We start from the raw sequence: 16739 nt of genomic DNA, 5'->3' as shown, positions 1-16739 counted from the left end.
TAATTGTAAAATCCTTATTTTTCTACGAGAAATTACCATGTGAAATATGTTTTTAAGTAATCGTGTTGTACAAAGAAAACTAAATGTATTAATTAAAAAAGAAAAGCAAAAGAGAAGCCCCACCCATCCGTCTGGATTTCAATCGTGATGAATTTTTGATTCGTTGTAAAACCGAGGAGCGGAGCCTAATTGCAAAATCGATAATTTTCAACAAAAATTGTCAATAATTAACAATATTAAGAGCAGTCACCAGAATGAAGAGGGGGTGAGTGGGCGGGTCAACTGCTTGCTTGTAAAAGACTCTCTAGGAAAAAGCTTAAGTTAGCCCCGCCCACCCACCCGTTCTGTCATTACAGTACAACAAAAAAGTTACGATTAACGTTTTTTTCAGTTACTTAGCACTGCCACTTTGCAGAAGAACATATAATAAACCCCTCCCACCCACCCATCTCTATTTCGGTGATTAATTTTATAAAAAAAAGCACTACTAAAATTTATTGCAGCAGAAAGAAGACGAAATTTATTGATAAAAAAAATAACAGTTTAAATTTAACGAATTTAAAAATTAATGCCAAACTGTCCAAAATTTTTGGTCGGTTTAGACTATTACACTTGTATTTTATATTTTCCTTATTACACATTCTATTTTTTGGATTTTTATGTGACATGCCATTAACGTATGTTGTGTATGTAATATGGCGAATAAAATATCACTATCACTATCACTATAAACGAAGAAAAAAGCCTCGAAATACATACAAGGTATAGATCGAATAATTTATAAAAGGTGAATAACACTTTATCTGTTTTCTCACCATCGGTTTAACAGGTTTGCCGAAGATTGTAATAAGACAATAATTTTGTCAATAAATAATAGTATTAAGAGTGGTCACCAGAAGAAAGATGGGGCGGGTGGGCGGGGCTAATACTTGCCTGTAAAAGACTCTCTAGGAAAAAGTAAACTTAGCCCCACCCACCCACCCCCTCTTCTCTCACAGATTTTTCTTCTGAAATAAGAAATAAATCTTATAACAAATAGTACAACAAAAAAGTCACAATAGAGCTTTTTTACAGACTAGTTAGTATCAGTTACTTACCACTCCCACTCTGCAGAAGAATATATTGTAAACCACGCCCACATACCCGCCTCCATTTCGGTGATTAATTTTATTAAAACCGTACTTCTAAAATTTATTGTTTAAAAGAAAAAATTAACAGTTTAAATTTAGAGAATTTAAAAATTAATAACAAAATGTTCAAAATTTTGGTTGGTTTAGACTGTTTACACTTGTATTATTTATATATTTTATATTTTCCTTATTACACCTGCTATTTTTTGTATTTTTATCTCACACACCATAAACGAATGTTTTATGTATATGTAACATGGGGAATATAATGTTACTATCACTGTCACTATAAACCAAGAAAAAAATCCTCAAAATACATATAAGGTGTAGATCGAGTAATTTATAGAAGATGAATAACAATTTATCTGTTTTCTCACCATCGGTTTAACAAGTTTGCCGAAGATTGTAATAAGACAATAATTTTGTCAATAAATTAACAGTATTAAAAGTGGTCACCAGAATGAAGAGGGGGTGGGTGGGCGGGGCTAATACTTGCCTGTAAAAGACTCTCTAGGAAAAAGTAAACTTAGCCCCGCCCACCCACCCCCTCTTCTCTCATGGATTTTTCTTCTGAAATAATAAATAAATCTTATAACAAATAATACAACAAAAAAATCACAATAGAGCTTTTTTACAGGCTAGTTTGTATCAGTTACTTACCACTCCCACTCTGCAGAAGAATATATTTTAAACCACGCCCACATACCCGCCTCCTTTTCGGTCATGAATTTTATAAAAAAAAAGTACTACTAAAATTTATTGCAACACAAAGAAGGGGAAATTTATTGTGGAAAAGAAAAAATTAACGGTTTAAATTTATAAAATTTAAAAATTAATGACAAACTGTCCAAAATTTTGGTTGATTAATGACAAATTGATGATTGTAGGTAAATTTCGAATAAACGAAGAAGTGATTACGAATGCACTTAAATAACAAAAAAATTGAGGAGATGGCGCCTCGAGACTGTAGAAAAATCACTGTCGATTAAAATTTTTTGCGGTTCTTCAGGCTACGAATTTTTATTAAAATTAAAGTAGTTGTTGCCATCTTTACGTAGTTTACGTCGGAAAATAGAACATTCTACCCAGGTATATTACACGAAATTTTTTATTAATTAAATTTAAAAGTTGACAAAATCGAAGCAAAGAAGAAGAAGAAACTTAAAACATGTTTAAAGTGGTAAATTTTAGTAGAAAAATATGGATTTTGCAATTAAACTCCGCCCCTTTGTCTGATAACGAATAAAAAATTCATCACAACTGAGACAGGGGCGGGTGGGTGGGGCATAAATCTAATCTCAGATTTACTATTTAATATTTTAAGTATTTTATTGTTGAAAGAAGACTATGTATATGTACTAAAAAATCAAAGGGTAAGCCCCACCCACCCGCCCCGTCTCAATTGTGATGAATTTTTTATTCGTTATGAGATCGGGGGGCGGAGCTTAACTGCAAAGTATTCTCCCAAAAGCAAAAGGAGATCGAAAGAAGAAAACTATACAAAAATAAAAGATTTAATATTCATAGTTTGACTTCATCAAAAAGTCATAAAATCAGTGATCAGTTTTTTGACAATTGAATGACTTTTTAGTTAATTATTTCTGTCAGTTTTCGTCGCGTAATAATTATCTGTGTTCATTAATATTTTCTTTGTAAGGAATAACGAATGTATATATTTTTGTACTATTAAGATCGTGGTCGTAAACTGTGAAAATAAAGAAGTTAGATTATAATATTTTCTGTAATGGTTCAGAGAATAGTGTTCAGTGAGTTCCGTCTTGTAGCGATGGCTTTGGAGATGGCTTTCGGGAGGCTAAAAAGTCTTCGCTCCAACCAGAACAGGAAAAAACAATTTTTAAAGAGACTTATTTTGTGGTGAGTGTAAGAAAATATTTTTTTTTGTTGTTACTATACGAGTTCTAATGTCTTTTTGTTTAAGAATTAGTTTTTTTTTTTTCAAATTATACAATTTAGCAACGAAAGTGTGTCTGGATAATTTTAAATATTTTTTTATATTTTCATTTACATTTCGTCAGTGTAAAGGTTAAAAATCACATTTTTATTCAAGGTTTTTTGTGAATCTACAAAATAAATAAGCAGAAAAGCAAAAACACTCACCAAAAAAAAACACAAAACCGTTGAAACAAACTAATGCCATATAGCCCTTCAAAAGGCAGCTGGCAGCAATTACACGCTAGCTACCCCATGACGAGCCCTGTGGCACCAAGTTGACACCCAAACCCCAAACACCACCACAACTCCGACCAAAATAAACCCAAAAACCGTACTTTTCCTTTTATATCCCCACAGAGGAGGGGCTTTTTCCTGTCTTTCCGACTCGTGTCCTGCACCGATAGCGTTATCGCAGCGCTGCGGTTATTTTCCAACAATGCGAACCCAGCCCCCTGCACCCGACTTTCCTCACCCATCCCGGACCCACTACAGCCCAAAACCCCCCAAAAAACGTGTCAATTTTTTCTTTTTTCCAGTTTTCGGACCACCGGTCCAATTTTTCCACAAGCAACGCGATACCCCGCCGGAAGCAGCAGTCTCTTTTATCTCCGATAACGCACTCTTATCACTCCAGAACTCGCTGTCCAGCACACTAATTTACAAAAAATCTCGGTCTGACCACCGCTTCCCGGCCGCAATCAGCTTCCTTTCGATAATTCCAGCTCGTACTCGATACCGGGAATGTTGTTACGACACTTGTGTTAACACTCTTCGATACTGAAAAATTTGTTTGAAGCGCACAGAGCCGCCGATGGTGAAAAAATGGGCGACGCTTATGGCCGAGGGAATAGGGGCGAGAATCGCGGCTCGGCGCGATGGTAACGTGAGAATTCCGGCCGCCGACGAGGACGATGTTATGGTCGGGGAGCGAGTTGGAGTGAAATAATAATTGGGTGCGATATGAACAACGTCGATGCCACATGTGAAAAACAGAATCAACATGTGGTTTTCGATTGAAAGGGGAAAAAAATTGGAGGAGGCGGGCGCGGGGCGACGAACTGCTCGGAATTGAGAAAATTTTGACTATTGGTGCTTGGGCTTTTTGGCGGTGGAGATATTTGAAACGAATATTCCTGGTCCGAGAAACACAAGCAATACCGGAGCAATTCTGCATTTTGTTTTTAATGTTGTGGAGAAATATTAATTCGTGTGACAGAAATCACAGATTCGTCTCGATTCGAAGTTACATTTTTGAATAAAATAACATCGTGAAAGTCATTCTGGAGACGTCTAAAAGACTTCGTCCAAGATAATCTGAGTCGAAAGGAAAATTTTGTGTTTTTTGCTCGCATTTTTAGCGTGTTTTTTTTGTCTCTTTTTTGTTCGTTTTTGTTTTTAGGAGACCTTTTATTGTCGTTTTTGACACTTTGTTGATTCTTATCGCATTTTTTAGTCTAATTTTTGGGACTTATTTTCGCATTTTTGACTTTTTTCGTCAATTTTTGTGACAGTCGTCTTTTTAAGGATTTTTTCTCCTGTTTTTTTACCCTTTTTAGTCTCCTTTCTAACGTCTTTTTTCGCCTTCTTTTCCTTTCTTTTAGTTTCACTTTTTGTGGATTTTTTGTTCTTTTTTTGGAATTTTTTTTAACGATTTTTTGTCAACTTTTTGGTCTTTTTTTAACACCTTTTGATTTCCTTCTTTTAGTAACATTTTTGTCACATCTTTTCGCCGCTATTTTGTGACGTTTTGTAGTTTAATTTTTTGTTCGCATTTTTTTTTTCAGAATACCTTTTTTTGTCCAATTTTTGTAATTTTTTGTATCTTTTTTAAGGATTTCTTGTACTCTGTTTTTGTCACTTTTTGGTCGTTTTAATCGTCTTCTTTTTAATCACTTTTTATCGTTTTTTAGTCCTCTTTTGTAGTCTTTTTTGTATTTTTTTTGTGGCATTTTTTAACTTTCTTGTTTTAGACTAGTTTCGTGTGGATTTTTTTTTGCTTTTTTTTAACTTTTTCCGTCAATTGTTTGTAATTTTTTGTCCCATTTTTTAAAGAATTTTTTCTTCTGTTTTTGTCGTCTTTTTGGTCCTTTTTAAGCGCTTTTTTTATTTCCTTCTTTTAGTAACATTTCTGTCTTTTCGTCACCGTTTTTGTCACTTTTTGTAGTTTCATTTTTTTTTAGTCCCCATTTTTTTTAAGTGACCTTTTTTGTATTTTTTTCCCCTTTTTTGTGCCTTTTTGGTTGTTTTTTTCGTGTTTTTACGTCTCTTTTATGTTTTTTTCAATTTTTTGTGACATTTTTTTCTCTTTTTTTTGTTTCACTTTTTTTTGTCGATTTTTTGGGTGCTTTTTTCTCCATTCTTTGTAATTTTTTTTTTTGTAACTTTTTAAGGATTTTTCTATCACACTTTTTAGTCCTGTTTTTATTGTCTTTTTTATCGCCGTCTTTTCATTTCCTTCAATTAATAATATTTTTGTCATTTCTTTTCGCTTTTTTTGTCACTTTTATAATTTCCCTTTTTTTTGTTCGCATTTTTTTTCAGCCGAATTTTTTTGTCGCTTTTTTATCACTTTGTAATCACCTTTTTCTTGTTGTTTTTTATCGTGTTTTTTTGTCTTCGTTTATGGTCTTTTTTTGCAATATTTTGTGATCTTTTTTGAGCCCCTTTTTTTAGTTTCATTTCAGTATTTTTTTTGTCATTTTTTTGCTTTTTGTACTTCTTTTTTTTTCGAAAATTTTTGTGGTTTTTTTGTGACTGCAGCCGCTTTTTTATTGTTTTTTAGTCCTCTTTTATGTTTTTTTTTGTATTTTTTTGGTAGCATTTTTTTTATTCTTCTGTTTCAGTATCATTTTTTGTGGGCTTTCTTGACTTTTTTGCGTTTTTTAAACTTTATCCATTTGTAATTGTTTTTTGTCACATTTTTTAAAGATTTTTTTTTTCTTCTGTTTTGTCATCTTTTTGGTCCTTTTTAAGCGCTTTTTTTTATTTTCTTCTTTTAGTAACATTTTTGTCTTTTCTTCGCCGTTTTTGTCACTTTTTGTAGTTTCATTTTTTTTAGTTCCCATTTTTTTTCAAGTGATGTTTTTTGTCTTTTTTGTCCCTTTTTTGTACCTTTTTGGTTGTTTTTTTTTTCGTGTTTTTGCTTCTCTTTAATGGTTTTTTGCAATTTTTTGTGACATTTTTTTCTCCTTTTTTGTGTTTCATTTTTTTTTGTAGATTTTTTGGGTGTTTTTTTTTCCATTCTTTGTAATTTTTTTTTGTAACTTTTTTTTAGTCCTGTTTTTATTGTCTTTTTATCGCCTTCTTTTCATTTCCTTCAATTAATAATATTTTTGGCATTTCTTTTCGCTTTTTTTGTCACTTTTATAACTTCCCTTTTTTTGTTCGCATTTTGTTCAGCCGAATTTTTTGTCGCTTTTTTATCACTTTGTAATCGCCTTTTTCTTGTTATTTTTTATCGTATTTTTTGTCTTCTTTTATGGTCTTTTTTGCAATTTTTTGTGATCTTTTTTTGAGCCCCTTTTTTTAGTTTCATTTCTTGTGAATTTTTCGCGTTTTTTGACCTTTTTTTGTCAATTAAATTTGTAACTTTTTTTAGTTGTATTTTTTAAGGATTGTTTGTCCTCTTTTTGGTCCTTGTTTTATTGCCTTCTTTTGATTTCCTCCTTTCGTAAAATTTTTTCATTTTTTTTTTGCTTTTTTGTACTTTTTTTTTTCGAAAATTTTTGTCGTTTTTTTGTGACTTTGCAGTCGCCTTTTTGTTGTTTTTTAGTCCTCTTTTATGGTTTTTTTTTGTATTTTTTTGGTAGCATTTTTTTGACTCTTCTGTTTCAGTCTCATTTTTTGTGGACTTTTTGACTTTTTTGCGTTTTTTAAACTTTATCCATTTGTAATTTTTTTTGTCACATTTTTTAAAGATTTTTTTTTGTCCTCTGTTTTTGTCACCTTTTGGTCTTTTTTTATGGCCTTCTTTTGATTTCCTTCTTCCAGTAACATTTTTGTCTTTTCTTCGCCGTTGTTTTGTCACCTTTTGAAGTTTAATTTTTTTTTCGTCAATTTTTAGTCGTCTTTTTAAGGATTTTTGTTTTTGTTGCCGTTTTTAGTCTTCTTTCTAACGTCTTTTTTTCGCCTTCTTTTCACTTCCTTCTTTTAGTAACATTTTTTTTGCAACTTTTTTAAGGATTTTTCAGTATTTGTAACCGCTTTTTTGTCGTTTTTTAGTCTTCCTTTATAGTCTTTTAATGCATTTTTTGCGACATTTTTTTTATTCCTTTCTTTTAGTTTCACTTTTCGTGGGTTTTTTGTTCTTTTTTAACGATTTTGTCACCTTTTTGGTCTTTTTTTATCACCTTCTTTTGATTTCCTTCTTTTAGTAACATTTTTGTCATTTCTTTTCGCCGCTATTTTGTCACGTTTTGTAGTTTCATTTTTTTGTTCGCATTTTTTTCAGAATACATTTTTTGTCTTTTTTTGTCCCATTTTTTGTTGTTTTTTGTAGCGTTTTTGCTCTTCCTTTTTTTTATTTGTTTTGTGCTTTTTTTGACTCATTTCCATTAGTTACACTTTTATGGATTTTTTTGGATTCTTTTGACCATTTTTCGTAATGTTTTTGTAACTTTTTTAAGGATTTTTCGTACTCTGTTTTTGTCACTTTTTGGTCCTTTTTAATCGTCTTCTTTTTAATCAGTTTTTATCGTTTTTTAGTCCTCTTTTGTAGTCTTTTTTGCATTTTTTTATGGCATTTTTTTACTTTCTTGTTTTAGACTAGTTTTGTGTGGACTTTTTTTTGCTTTTTTTTTTAATTTTTCCGTCAATTGTTTGTAATTTTTTGTCACATTTTTTAAAGATTTTTTTTCTTCTGTTTTTGTCATCTTTTTGGTCCTTTTCAAGCGCTTTTTTTTATTTCCTTCTTTTAGTAACATTTTTGTCTTTTCTTCGCCGTTTTTGTCACTTTTTGTAGTTTCATTTTTTTTTAGTTCCCATTTTTTGTGTGACCTTTTTTGTAGTTTTTTGCAATTTTTTATGACATTTTTTTTTCTCGTTTTTTGTTTCATTTTTTTTTGTAGATTTTTTTGGTGTTTTTTTCTCCATTCTTTCTAATTTTTTTTTGTAACTTTTTAAGGATTTTTCTATCACACTTTTTAGTCCTGTTTTTATTGTCTTTTTTTTTGCCTCCTTTTTGTGCTTTTTTTTGTTGTTTTTTTGTCCCGTTTTCGCTCCTCTTTTATTTTTATTTTCGCTTTTTGCGGATTTTTTGGGCTTTTTTTGACCATTTACATATTTCTATTTTTTTTAACTTTTTTAAGGATTTTTCTGTCCTTTGTTTTTGTCACACTTTTTGGTCATGTTTTTATTGTCTGTTTTATGGCCTTCTTTTGATTTCCTTCATTCTGTAACATTTTTCTTTTTTTTTTCACATTTTTTTTACTCTCTTCTTTTAGTAGCATTTTTGTCTATTCTTCGCCTTTTTTTTTGTCACTTTTTGAATTTTAATTTTTTCATTCCCATTTTTTTACTTTTTTTAGTGGCTTTTTTGAAGCATTTTCTGTCCTCTGTTTTTATCATCTTTTTGTTCCTTTTTTTACCGTCTTTTTATCGCCTTCTTTGGACTTCCTCCTTTCGGTACCATTTTTGTGCTTTTTTGCCTTTTTTTTTGTACTTTCCTTTTTTTTATCGGTTTTTAGTCCTGTTTTATGGTCTTTTTTTGATTTTTTTTGTCGCATTTTTTTTGGCTCTCTTATTTTAGTCACATTTTCGCCGTTTTTTGTCTTTTTTTTATACTTCCATTTTTTTAGTTCGCATTTTTTTTCTTGTTGTTTTTTTTGTCGCGTTTTTCTCCTCTTTTATGTTTTTTTTGGAATTTTTGTGACTTTTTTTTCATTCTCGTTTTTCTAGTTTCACTTTTTTGGCGTTTTTTTGACCATTTTTTTGTAATTTTTCTGTCCTTTGTTTTTGTCATCCTTCTCTGTCCTGTCTTTATCATCTCTTTTATGGCCTTCTTTTGATTTTCTTCGTTTAGTCAAATCTTTTTAATTTTTTTCAGCATTTTTGTCACTTTTTGACTTTTCTTTTTTTGTCACAATTTTTTGTGACCCTTTCTTAAACTCCCTTCTTTCAGTCTCATTTTTTTGTTTATGTTTTCGCATTTTTTAAATTTTTTCGTTAATTTCTTATAATTTTTTTTTGAGTCGCATTTTTGAAGAATTTTTTTGTCACTTTTTTGGTCCTTTTGGCTTCCTTCTTTCAGTAACATTTTTTGTCACTTTTTATACTTTCCTTTTTTTTGTTCGCATTTTTTTCAGCAGACTTTTTCGTCGTTTTTTTTGTCACTTTGTAGTTGCCTTTTTTTGTAATTTTTTATTCCTCTGTTATGGTCTTCTTATTTTAATTCCATTTTTTGTGGACTTCTTTGCTTTTTTTTTTACTTTTTCCATCAATTGTTTGTAATTATTTTGTCCCTTTTTTAAGGATTTTTTGTACCTTTCCTAGTTCATGAATATGTAATATTTTATCACACTTTTAGTTCTTTTTTTTTGTCTTTTTGTTACAATTTCTTCTGCCTTTTTTTGACTCCCTTCTTTTAAACTCATTTTTAATATAATATTCGAGTTTTTTGACCCTTTTTTAATCAATTCGGTTGAACCAGTTTTAACCATTTTTTTTTGTAAAAATTTTGAAAAGTCAAAACTCTTTTTTGAATAAACGAGTTGTTGACGATTTCGGATTTGTAGTTGGCGGAAGATAATCTACAATTTAAGACCATTTTTCAGTCGATTGAACCCATTTTAACCATTTTCTTGGAAAAATTTTGAAAACTGTAGACTCATTTTTCACGTTTCTTTGTTTTTAGTAATGTGAAACCCCTGTTTTATTTTAAAACAAAGCAATTGGTTCCCGGAGATGGAGAAGGGGTGGGTGGGCGGGATAACTTTTTTTGAACTACAAAATTATTTAGGCCAAAGTTGCCTTTAGCACAACCAATACACCTGTAGAAAGAATTTGTTTCGTCGAAACGAATTAAAATTTTCCAGGGTCGGCACCCGCACGACTTTTTTTTTGCATTCGGGCAAAATTTACGCAAAAATTCCTTTTCAAAAGTCAAGCGCCTCCTAGAACCAAGTGATTTATTTAAAGCCAAGTATGTTGAACTTTTACAATAGAGTCATAACAAACAAGCCAATTAATTTTGGCACGTTACTTACACAAATTGAACTGATTCCAAGGCAATTTCATAGCGCCAGGGCCGCATAAAGAATTTTTGAGTCCCGAGATACATAAAAATATAAAAATAAATATTTCACATTTGCTTAGCAGCGAGATAACGGACTTGGTTGTGGTGGCTTGACAAACCACAAGTTGTGTAGCGTCATCTCAGAGATAACACCATCCGCTTGGAAATAAGGAAGTTGAAAAAAAATTAACCAACTACGAAATTAAACAATAAATTATTATCTCTTTTTAGTGTAACTAATATAGTATGAGTACATTTTTTATGAAATTGAGTCTTTAGAGTGGCCAACAATTGCCGCAATCCGGGCCTGTCCACTCAAACGTCAAATTCAAATCTCGCGCCGGTTTTTTACCCCACCCATGCGCACCATCGCTAACTTGACCTCTTTGACATTGAAAGTTCAAATTTCAAGAAATCGTAAAGATTAAAAACGGGATTAAAGCTAGATTAGACCGAATTACGCACCACAGACACGTATTAATCTAACCAAGGTAGGTGCTCGTCGCTTCAGTGAACCCCCCGACCAATTTCCTAACCTTAAAATTTTACAATTGCTCGTTTTCAATGAAAACTTTGTTCCCGTAGGCCGACAATGAGTCTCACTTCTGTCGTTATTCCCACTACCCCCTTTGAGGGGCAGAACCCGGCACCAGCGGGCTACGCAAGAAAGTCAAGGTGTTCATGGAGAAGAACTACACTGAGAACTTCGTACAGTGTATTTTGGACGCCTTGGGGGACAAGCTCAAGGGGGCGACGCTCATCGTAGGCGGCGATGGAAGGTACTTTTCGAAGCAGGCGATTAATATAATTATTAGGATCGCGGCGGCTAATGGGGTAATATTTTGTTTAAGGGTGTGTGAGTGTTTTTGTTTAATTGAGGGGTTGTTTTTAAGGTGGCCAAGTTGATCATCGGACAAAGGGGGATTTTGTCGACGCCTGCCGTGTCTTCGCTGATCCGCACACATAAAGTGTTAGGGGGGATTGTTTTGACGGCGTCGCATAATCCCGGGGGCATCAGGAACGACTTCGGGATTAAGTTTAATATTGAGAATGGGGGCCCGGCGCCTGATAGTTTCACGGATGCGGTGTACGAGCTCACGAAGAAGATTAGTCAGTATAAATTCACCCCGGATTTGGACTGCGAATTTTCGCAGACGGGGACCCAGACTTTCGAGGTCGACGGGAGGCAATTCGTGGTGGAAGTCATAGATTCTTCCGATGATTACGTTACTCTGATGAAGGAGATTTTCGATTTTGGGAAACTGAAGGAGCTGATTCGGGGGGATGGCAACAGGCCGCCTTTCAACGTGTTAATTGACTCCATGAACGGGGGTAAGTCTAAAAAAATTAATATTTATGGCCCCCATAATCACTCATGATAACGTCAATTAGTAAAAAAATTAACGATAAACTATCACTATTATTAGTCACTGGTGTCTACGTCACTCGAATTTTCGTGGAAGAATTAGGAGCCAGCCCTGATAACAACGTCCGTCGAATAATCCCCTTGGACAACTTCGGGGAAATCCACCCCGATCCTAATCTCACCTACGCCAAAGACCTCGTTGACAAGGTCAAAGACGACACCACCTACGACCTGGGGGCCGCCTTCGACGGAGACGGGGTAACCCTCATCTTCACACTCATACCAAGCCCTTAACAAATCTTACTCCAGGACCGCAACATGATCATCGGAAAGCACGCCTTCTTCGTCACCCCCAGCGACAGTCTGGCTGTGATCGCCAACAACCTGGACTGCATTCCGTACTTCAAGAGCAAGGGGGTGCATGGTTTCGCCAGGTCCATGCCGACGGCGGCGGCGGTGGACCGGGTCGCCGCCAAGCTGGGCAAGGAGATGTTCGAGGTGCCCACCGGGTGGAAGTACTTCGGGAATTTGATGGATGCAGGGCGGCTGTCGCTGTGCGGCGAGGAGAGTTTCGGGTGAGGGGCGGCGATAGCGTTATCGGGGGAATTGTGACGTAGCAAGGTCGGGTTTTAGAGGCGGCGTAAATGTTGTTTATGTTGGTAATTGGACTTTGTGGTTTGAGTTATTACTTTTTTTTGTTGGCTGAATTGATTGGTGGTATTGGGTAATTGATGGGTTATTATTTTTGCGATAAATATAGACGGCGCGGTTTTTTAATTAAGGCGGAAATGGGATTTATTGACGGTTGGTGGAGGTCGGGGTTATTTTAAATCCAGATTGGGTTTGGGTGTTTTCTTTTTTTTTGAAAAAAATCAGTTGGCAACATTTTTTTTCCCGGTTTTTGTGGCCCGTTTTTCGCATATATACAGTGACGCGGAAATCACCTTGTTTTGTAATTTTTTGTAGCGACGTTTTTTTTTCGAAATTGTTATGGAATTTTTTCATCTTGCGTTCTGTCACCTATTTTTGTCGCTTTTTTCCCATTGTTTTAACATGTTTTGTGGATTTTTTATCGCATTTTTTAGTTTTTTGGCACATTTTTTTATTCAAGTTTGTTGTAAATTTTATATAATATAAATTAGGAAACTTAAAAATCGAAAACGAACTATTATAAAATCGAAAATATTGAAAATTAAATTTTTCGGCTTTACAATTTTAAGAATTCTATAATTTTTCGATTTAATAATTTTTCGATTCGATTCGATTTTAAAGTTTTTCCATTTTTCGTTTTTCAATGTTTCGATTTTTCATTTCTTCAGTTTTTCGATTTGCAGTTTTTCGGATTTTGTAATTTACCGTTTTTTCAGCTTTTCGAATAAAAAAATGGAAAAATTGCAAAATTGTAAAATCAAAAGTGAAAAAAAAAAAACGAAAAAAGTATAAAACGAAAGCTTTGAAAAGTCTAAAAATTGGAAATCAAGAACTTGAAAAATTGAAGAAACGAAAAGTGCAAAAAAAAGCGAAATTAAAAAATCGAGAGATTGAAAAATAAAAATCAAGAACTGGGGAAACGAAAAATTGAAAAATCGCTTTTTGGCGTTTTTTTTCTACTTTTTTTTTGCAATTTTTTGTTCTCTGTTAGTGGCATTTTTTCGCATCTTTGTTTCGTCGCGTTTTTGTTTTTTTTGTATTTCTAATTTTTTAACGTGTTTTTTGGATTTTTTTGTTACCCTTTTTCTGAGTTTTTGGACACATTTTATAAATCTATTTGTGACTTTTTTTTTGTATTTTTTTTATTCAAGTTTTTTGTATTTTTTTTTCATTTTGTCTTCTGTTTTTTTCGCCCTTCTTTATAGAATTTTTTTAAAAATTAGTAAACTTAAAAATCGAAAAACGAAATATTATAAAATCGAAAATATTGAAAATTAAATTTTTCGGCTTTACAATTTTGAGAATTCTATAGTTTTTCGATTTAATAGTTTTTGGGTGTCCCAATTTTTCGATTCGATTCGATTTTAAAGTTTTTCCATTTTTCGTTTTTCAATGTTTCGATTTTTCATTTCTTCAGTTCTTCGATTTGCAGTTTTTCGGATTTTGTAATTTCCCGTTTTTCGAATAAAAAAATGGAAAAATTGCAAAATTGTAAAATCAAAAGTGAAAAAAAACGAAAAAAGTATAAAACGAAAGCTTTGAAAAGTCTAAAAATTGGAAATCAAGAACTTGAAAAATTGAAGAAACGAAAAGTGCAAAAAAAAGCGAAATTAAAAAATCGAGAGATTGAAAAATAAAAATCAAGAACTGGGGAAACGAAAAATTGAAAAATCGCTTTTTGGCGTTTTTTTTTCTACTTTTTTTTTGCAATTTTTTGTTCTCTGTTAGTGGCATTTTTTCGCATCTTTGTTTCGTCGCGTTTTTGTTTTTTTTTTGTAATTCTAATTTTTTAACGTGTTTTTTGGATTTTTTTGTTACCCTTTTTCTGAGTTTTTGGACACATTTTATAAATCTATTTGTGACTTTTTTTTGTATTTTTTTTATTCAAGTTTTTTGTATTTTTTTTTCATTTTGTCTTCTGTTTTTTTCGCCCTTCTTTATAGAATTTTTTTAAAAATCAGTAAAGTTAAAAATCGAAAAACGAAATATTATAAAATCGAAAATATTGAAAATTAAATTTTTTCGGCTTTACAATTTTGAGAATTCTATAGTTTTTCGATTTAATAATTTTTGGGTGTCCCAATTTTTCGATTCGATTCGATTTTAAGTTTTTCCATTTTTCGTTTTTCAATGTTTCGATTTTTCATTTCTTCAGTTCTTCGATTTGCAGTTTTTCGGATTTTGTAATTTCCCGTTTTTCGAATAAAAAAATGGAAAAATTGCAAAATTGTAAAATCAAAAGTGAAAAAAAAAACGAAAAAAGTATAAAACGAAAGCTTTGAAAAGTCTAAAAATTGGAAATCAAGAACTTGAAAAATTGAAGAAACGAAAAAGTGCAAAAAAAGCGAAATTAAAAAACGGATTGAAAAATAAAAATCAAGAACTGAGGAAACGAAAAATTGAAAAATCGCTTTTTGGCGTTTTTTTTCTACTTTTTTTTGCAATTTTTTGTTCTCTGTTGGTGGCATTTTTTCGCATCTTTGTTTCGTCGCGTTTTTGTTTTTTTTTTTGTAATTCTAATTTTTTAATGTGTTTTTTGGATTTTTTGTTACCCTTTTTCTGAGTTTTTGAACACATTTTATAAATCTATTTGTGACTTTTTTTTTGTATTTTTTTCTCTGTTTTTTGGCCCTTTTTTAACTCCATTTTTTTAGTTGCATTTTTTCTTGCTTTTCCATCACCTGTTTTTGTCAGTTTGAAAATTCAAAAAACTAGAAATCGATGTGTTCAAAAATTGCAAAATCGAAAGATAAAAATTAGGAAACTTAAAAATCGAAAAAGTGCAAAATCGAAAATATTGAAAATTAAAGAAATGGAAAATCGGATAATTGACAAATACAAAAATGAATCAAGAACTTGAAAAACTGGAGAAAAGACAAATTGAAAAATCGCTCTTGTTCGAATTTTTCATGGAATGTTTTATCTTGTGTTTTTGTCACCTATTTTTTGTTTTTGTTTTTTTTCCACATTTTTTTCGGACTTTTTTTGTGCTCTGTTACTCGCATTTTTTCTCACCTTTCTTTCGTCGTTTTTTTGTTTTTTTTTTTGTAATCCCATTTTTCGACTTTACAATTTTGACAATCCTATAATTTTTCGATTTAATAATTTTTGGGTTTCCCAATTTTTCGATTCGATTCGTTTTTTCCTCTTTTCAATTTTCGATTCAGTAATTTTTTTCGATTTTTAATTTTTTCCATTTTTCGTTTTTCAATGTTTCGATTTTTCATTTCTTCAGTTCTTCGACTTGCAGTTTTTCGGATTTTGTAAGTTTCCGTTTTTTCAGTTTTTCGATTTTTCAACTTTTCGAATAAAAAAATGGAAAAATTGCAAAATTGTAAAATCAAAAGTGAAAAAAATGCAAAAAGTATAAAACGAAAACTTTGAAAAATTGAAGAAACGAAAAAGTGCAAAATAAAAAAAACGAAATATTGAAAATTAAGAAAATCTGAATATTGAAAATTAGAGAAATCGGAAAATCGGTTAATTGAGAAATCCAAAAATTGCAAAATTCAAAATTTAAACTTGGAAAATCGAGGAATTGAAAAATTATAAAATCGGAAGAAGCATTGAAAAAATGAAGGAATGAAAAAACGAAACTGTCTGATATAAAATCGGGAAAATGTGAAATTAAAAAATCGAGAAATTGAAAAATAAAAATCAAGAATTGGGGAAACGAAAAATTGAAAAATCGCTTTTTGGCCTTTTTTTTCTACTTTTTTTTTTGCTATTTTCTGTTCTCTGTTAGTAGCATTTTTTTCGCATCTTTCTTTCGTCGCGTTTTTGTTTTTTTTGTAATCCCATTTTTTTAAAGTGTTTTTTGGATTTTTTGCTACCCTTTTTTTGAGTTTTTGGACACATTTTTTAAATTTACTTTTACACTTTTTTTTGTATTTTTTTTTAACGCCATTTTTTTTAGTTGCATTTTTTCCTGCTTTTTCATCACCTGTTTTTGTCAGTTTGAAAATTCAAAAAACTAGAAATCAATGTGTTTAAAAATTGGAAGATCGAAAGATAAAAAATTAGGAAACTTAAAAATCGAAAAAGTGCAAAATCGAAAAGAAGAAACGAAATATAAAATCGAAAATATTGAAAATTAAAGAAATGGAAAATCTGATAATTGACAAATACAAAAATGAATCAAGAACTTGAAAAACTGGAGCAAAGAAAAATTGAAAAATCGCTTTTGTTCGAATTTTTCATGGAATATTTTATCTTTTTTTTTTTGTAATCCCATTTTTTAACATGTATGGAATTTTTATCACATTTTTTTTTTAGTTTTTTGACACTTTTTTTTATTTTTTGTATTCCCGTTTTTTGTAGTTTTTCTGCGTGTTTTTTTTTTGTACAGTTTTCGTCGTAATTTTTGTTGCTCATTTTGTGACTTCTTTTTTTGTTCTCTTCGTTTAGT

The 16739-nt window shown here is 31.5% G+C and overlaps 1 pseudogene; it reads left to right on the top strand.

The window, feature by feature from the left end:
* Nucleotides 1-10906: 10906 nt before the first annotated feature.
* LOC135139826 (phosphoglucomutase-like) overlaps nucleotides 10907-16739 on the top strand; it is a 10254-nt pseudogene continuing 4421 nt past the window's right edge.

This window comes from Zophobas morio, unplaced genomic scaffold, assembly GCF_036711695.1.
Source record: "Zophobas morio isolate AGI-343-1 ecotype UQ-CSIRO unplaced genomic scaffold, CSIRO_AGI_Zmor_V1 ptg000035l, whole genome shotgun sequence".
Classification (NCBI taxonomy): Eukaryota; Metazoa; Arthropoda; class Insecta; order Coleoptera; family Tenebrionidae; genus Zophobas; species Zophobas morio.
Note: the sequence above shows the minus strand (reverse complement) of the source record. Positions and strands in the feature narration are given on the sequence as shown.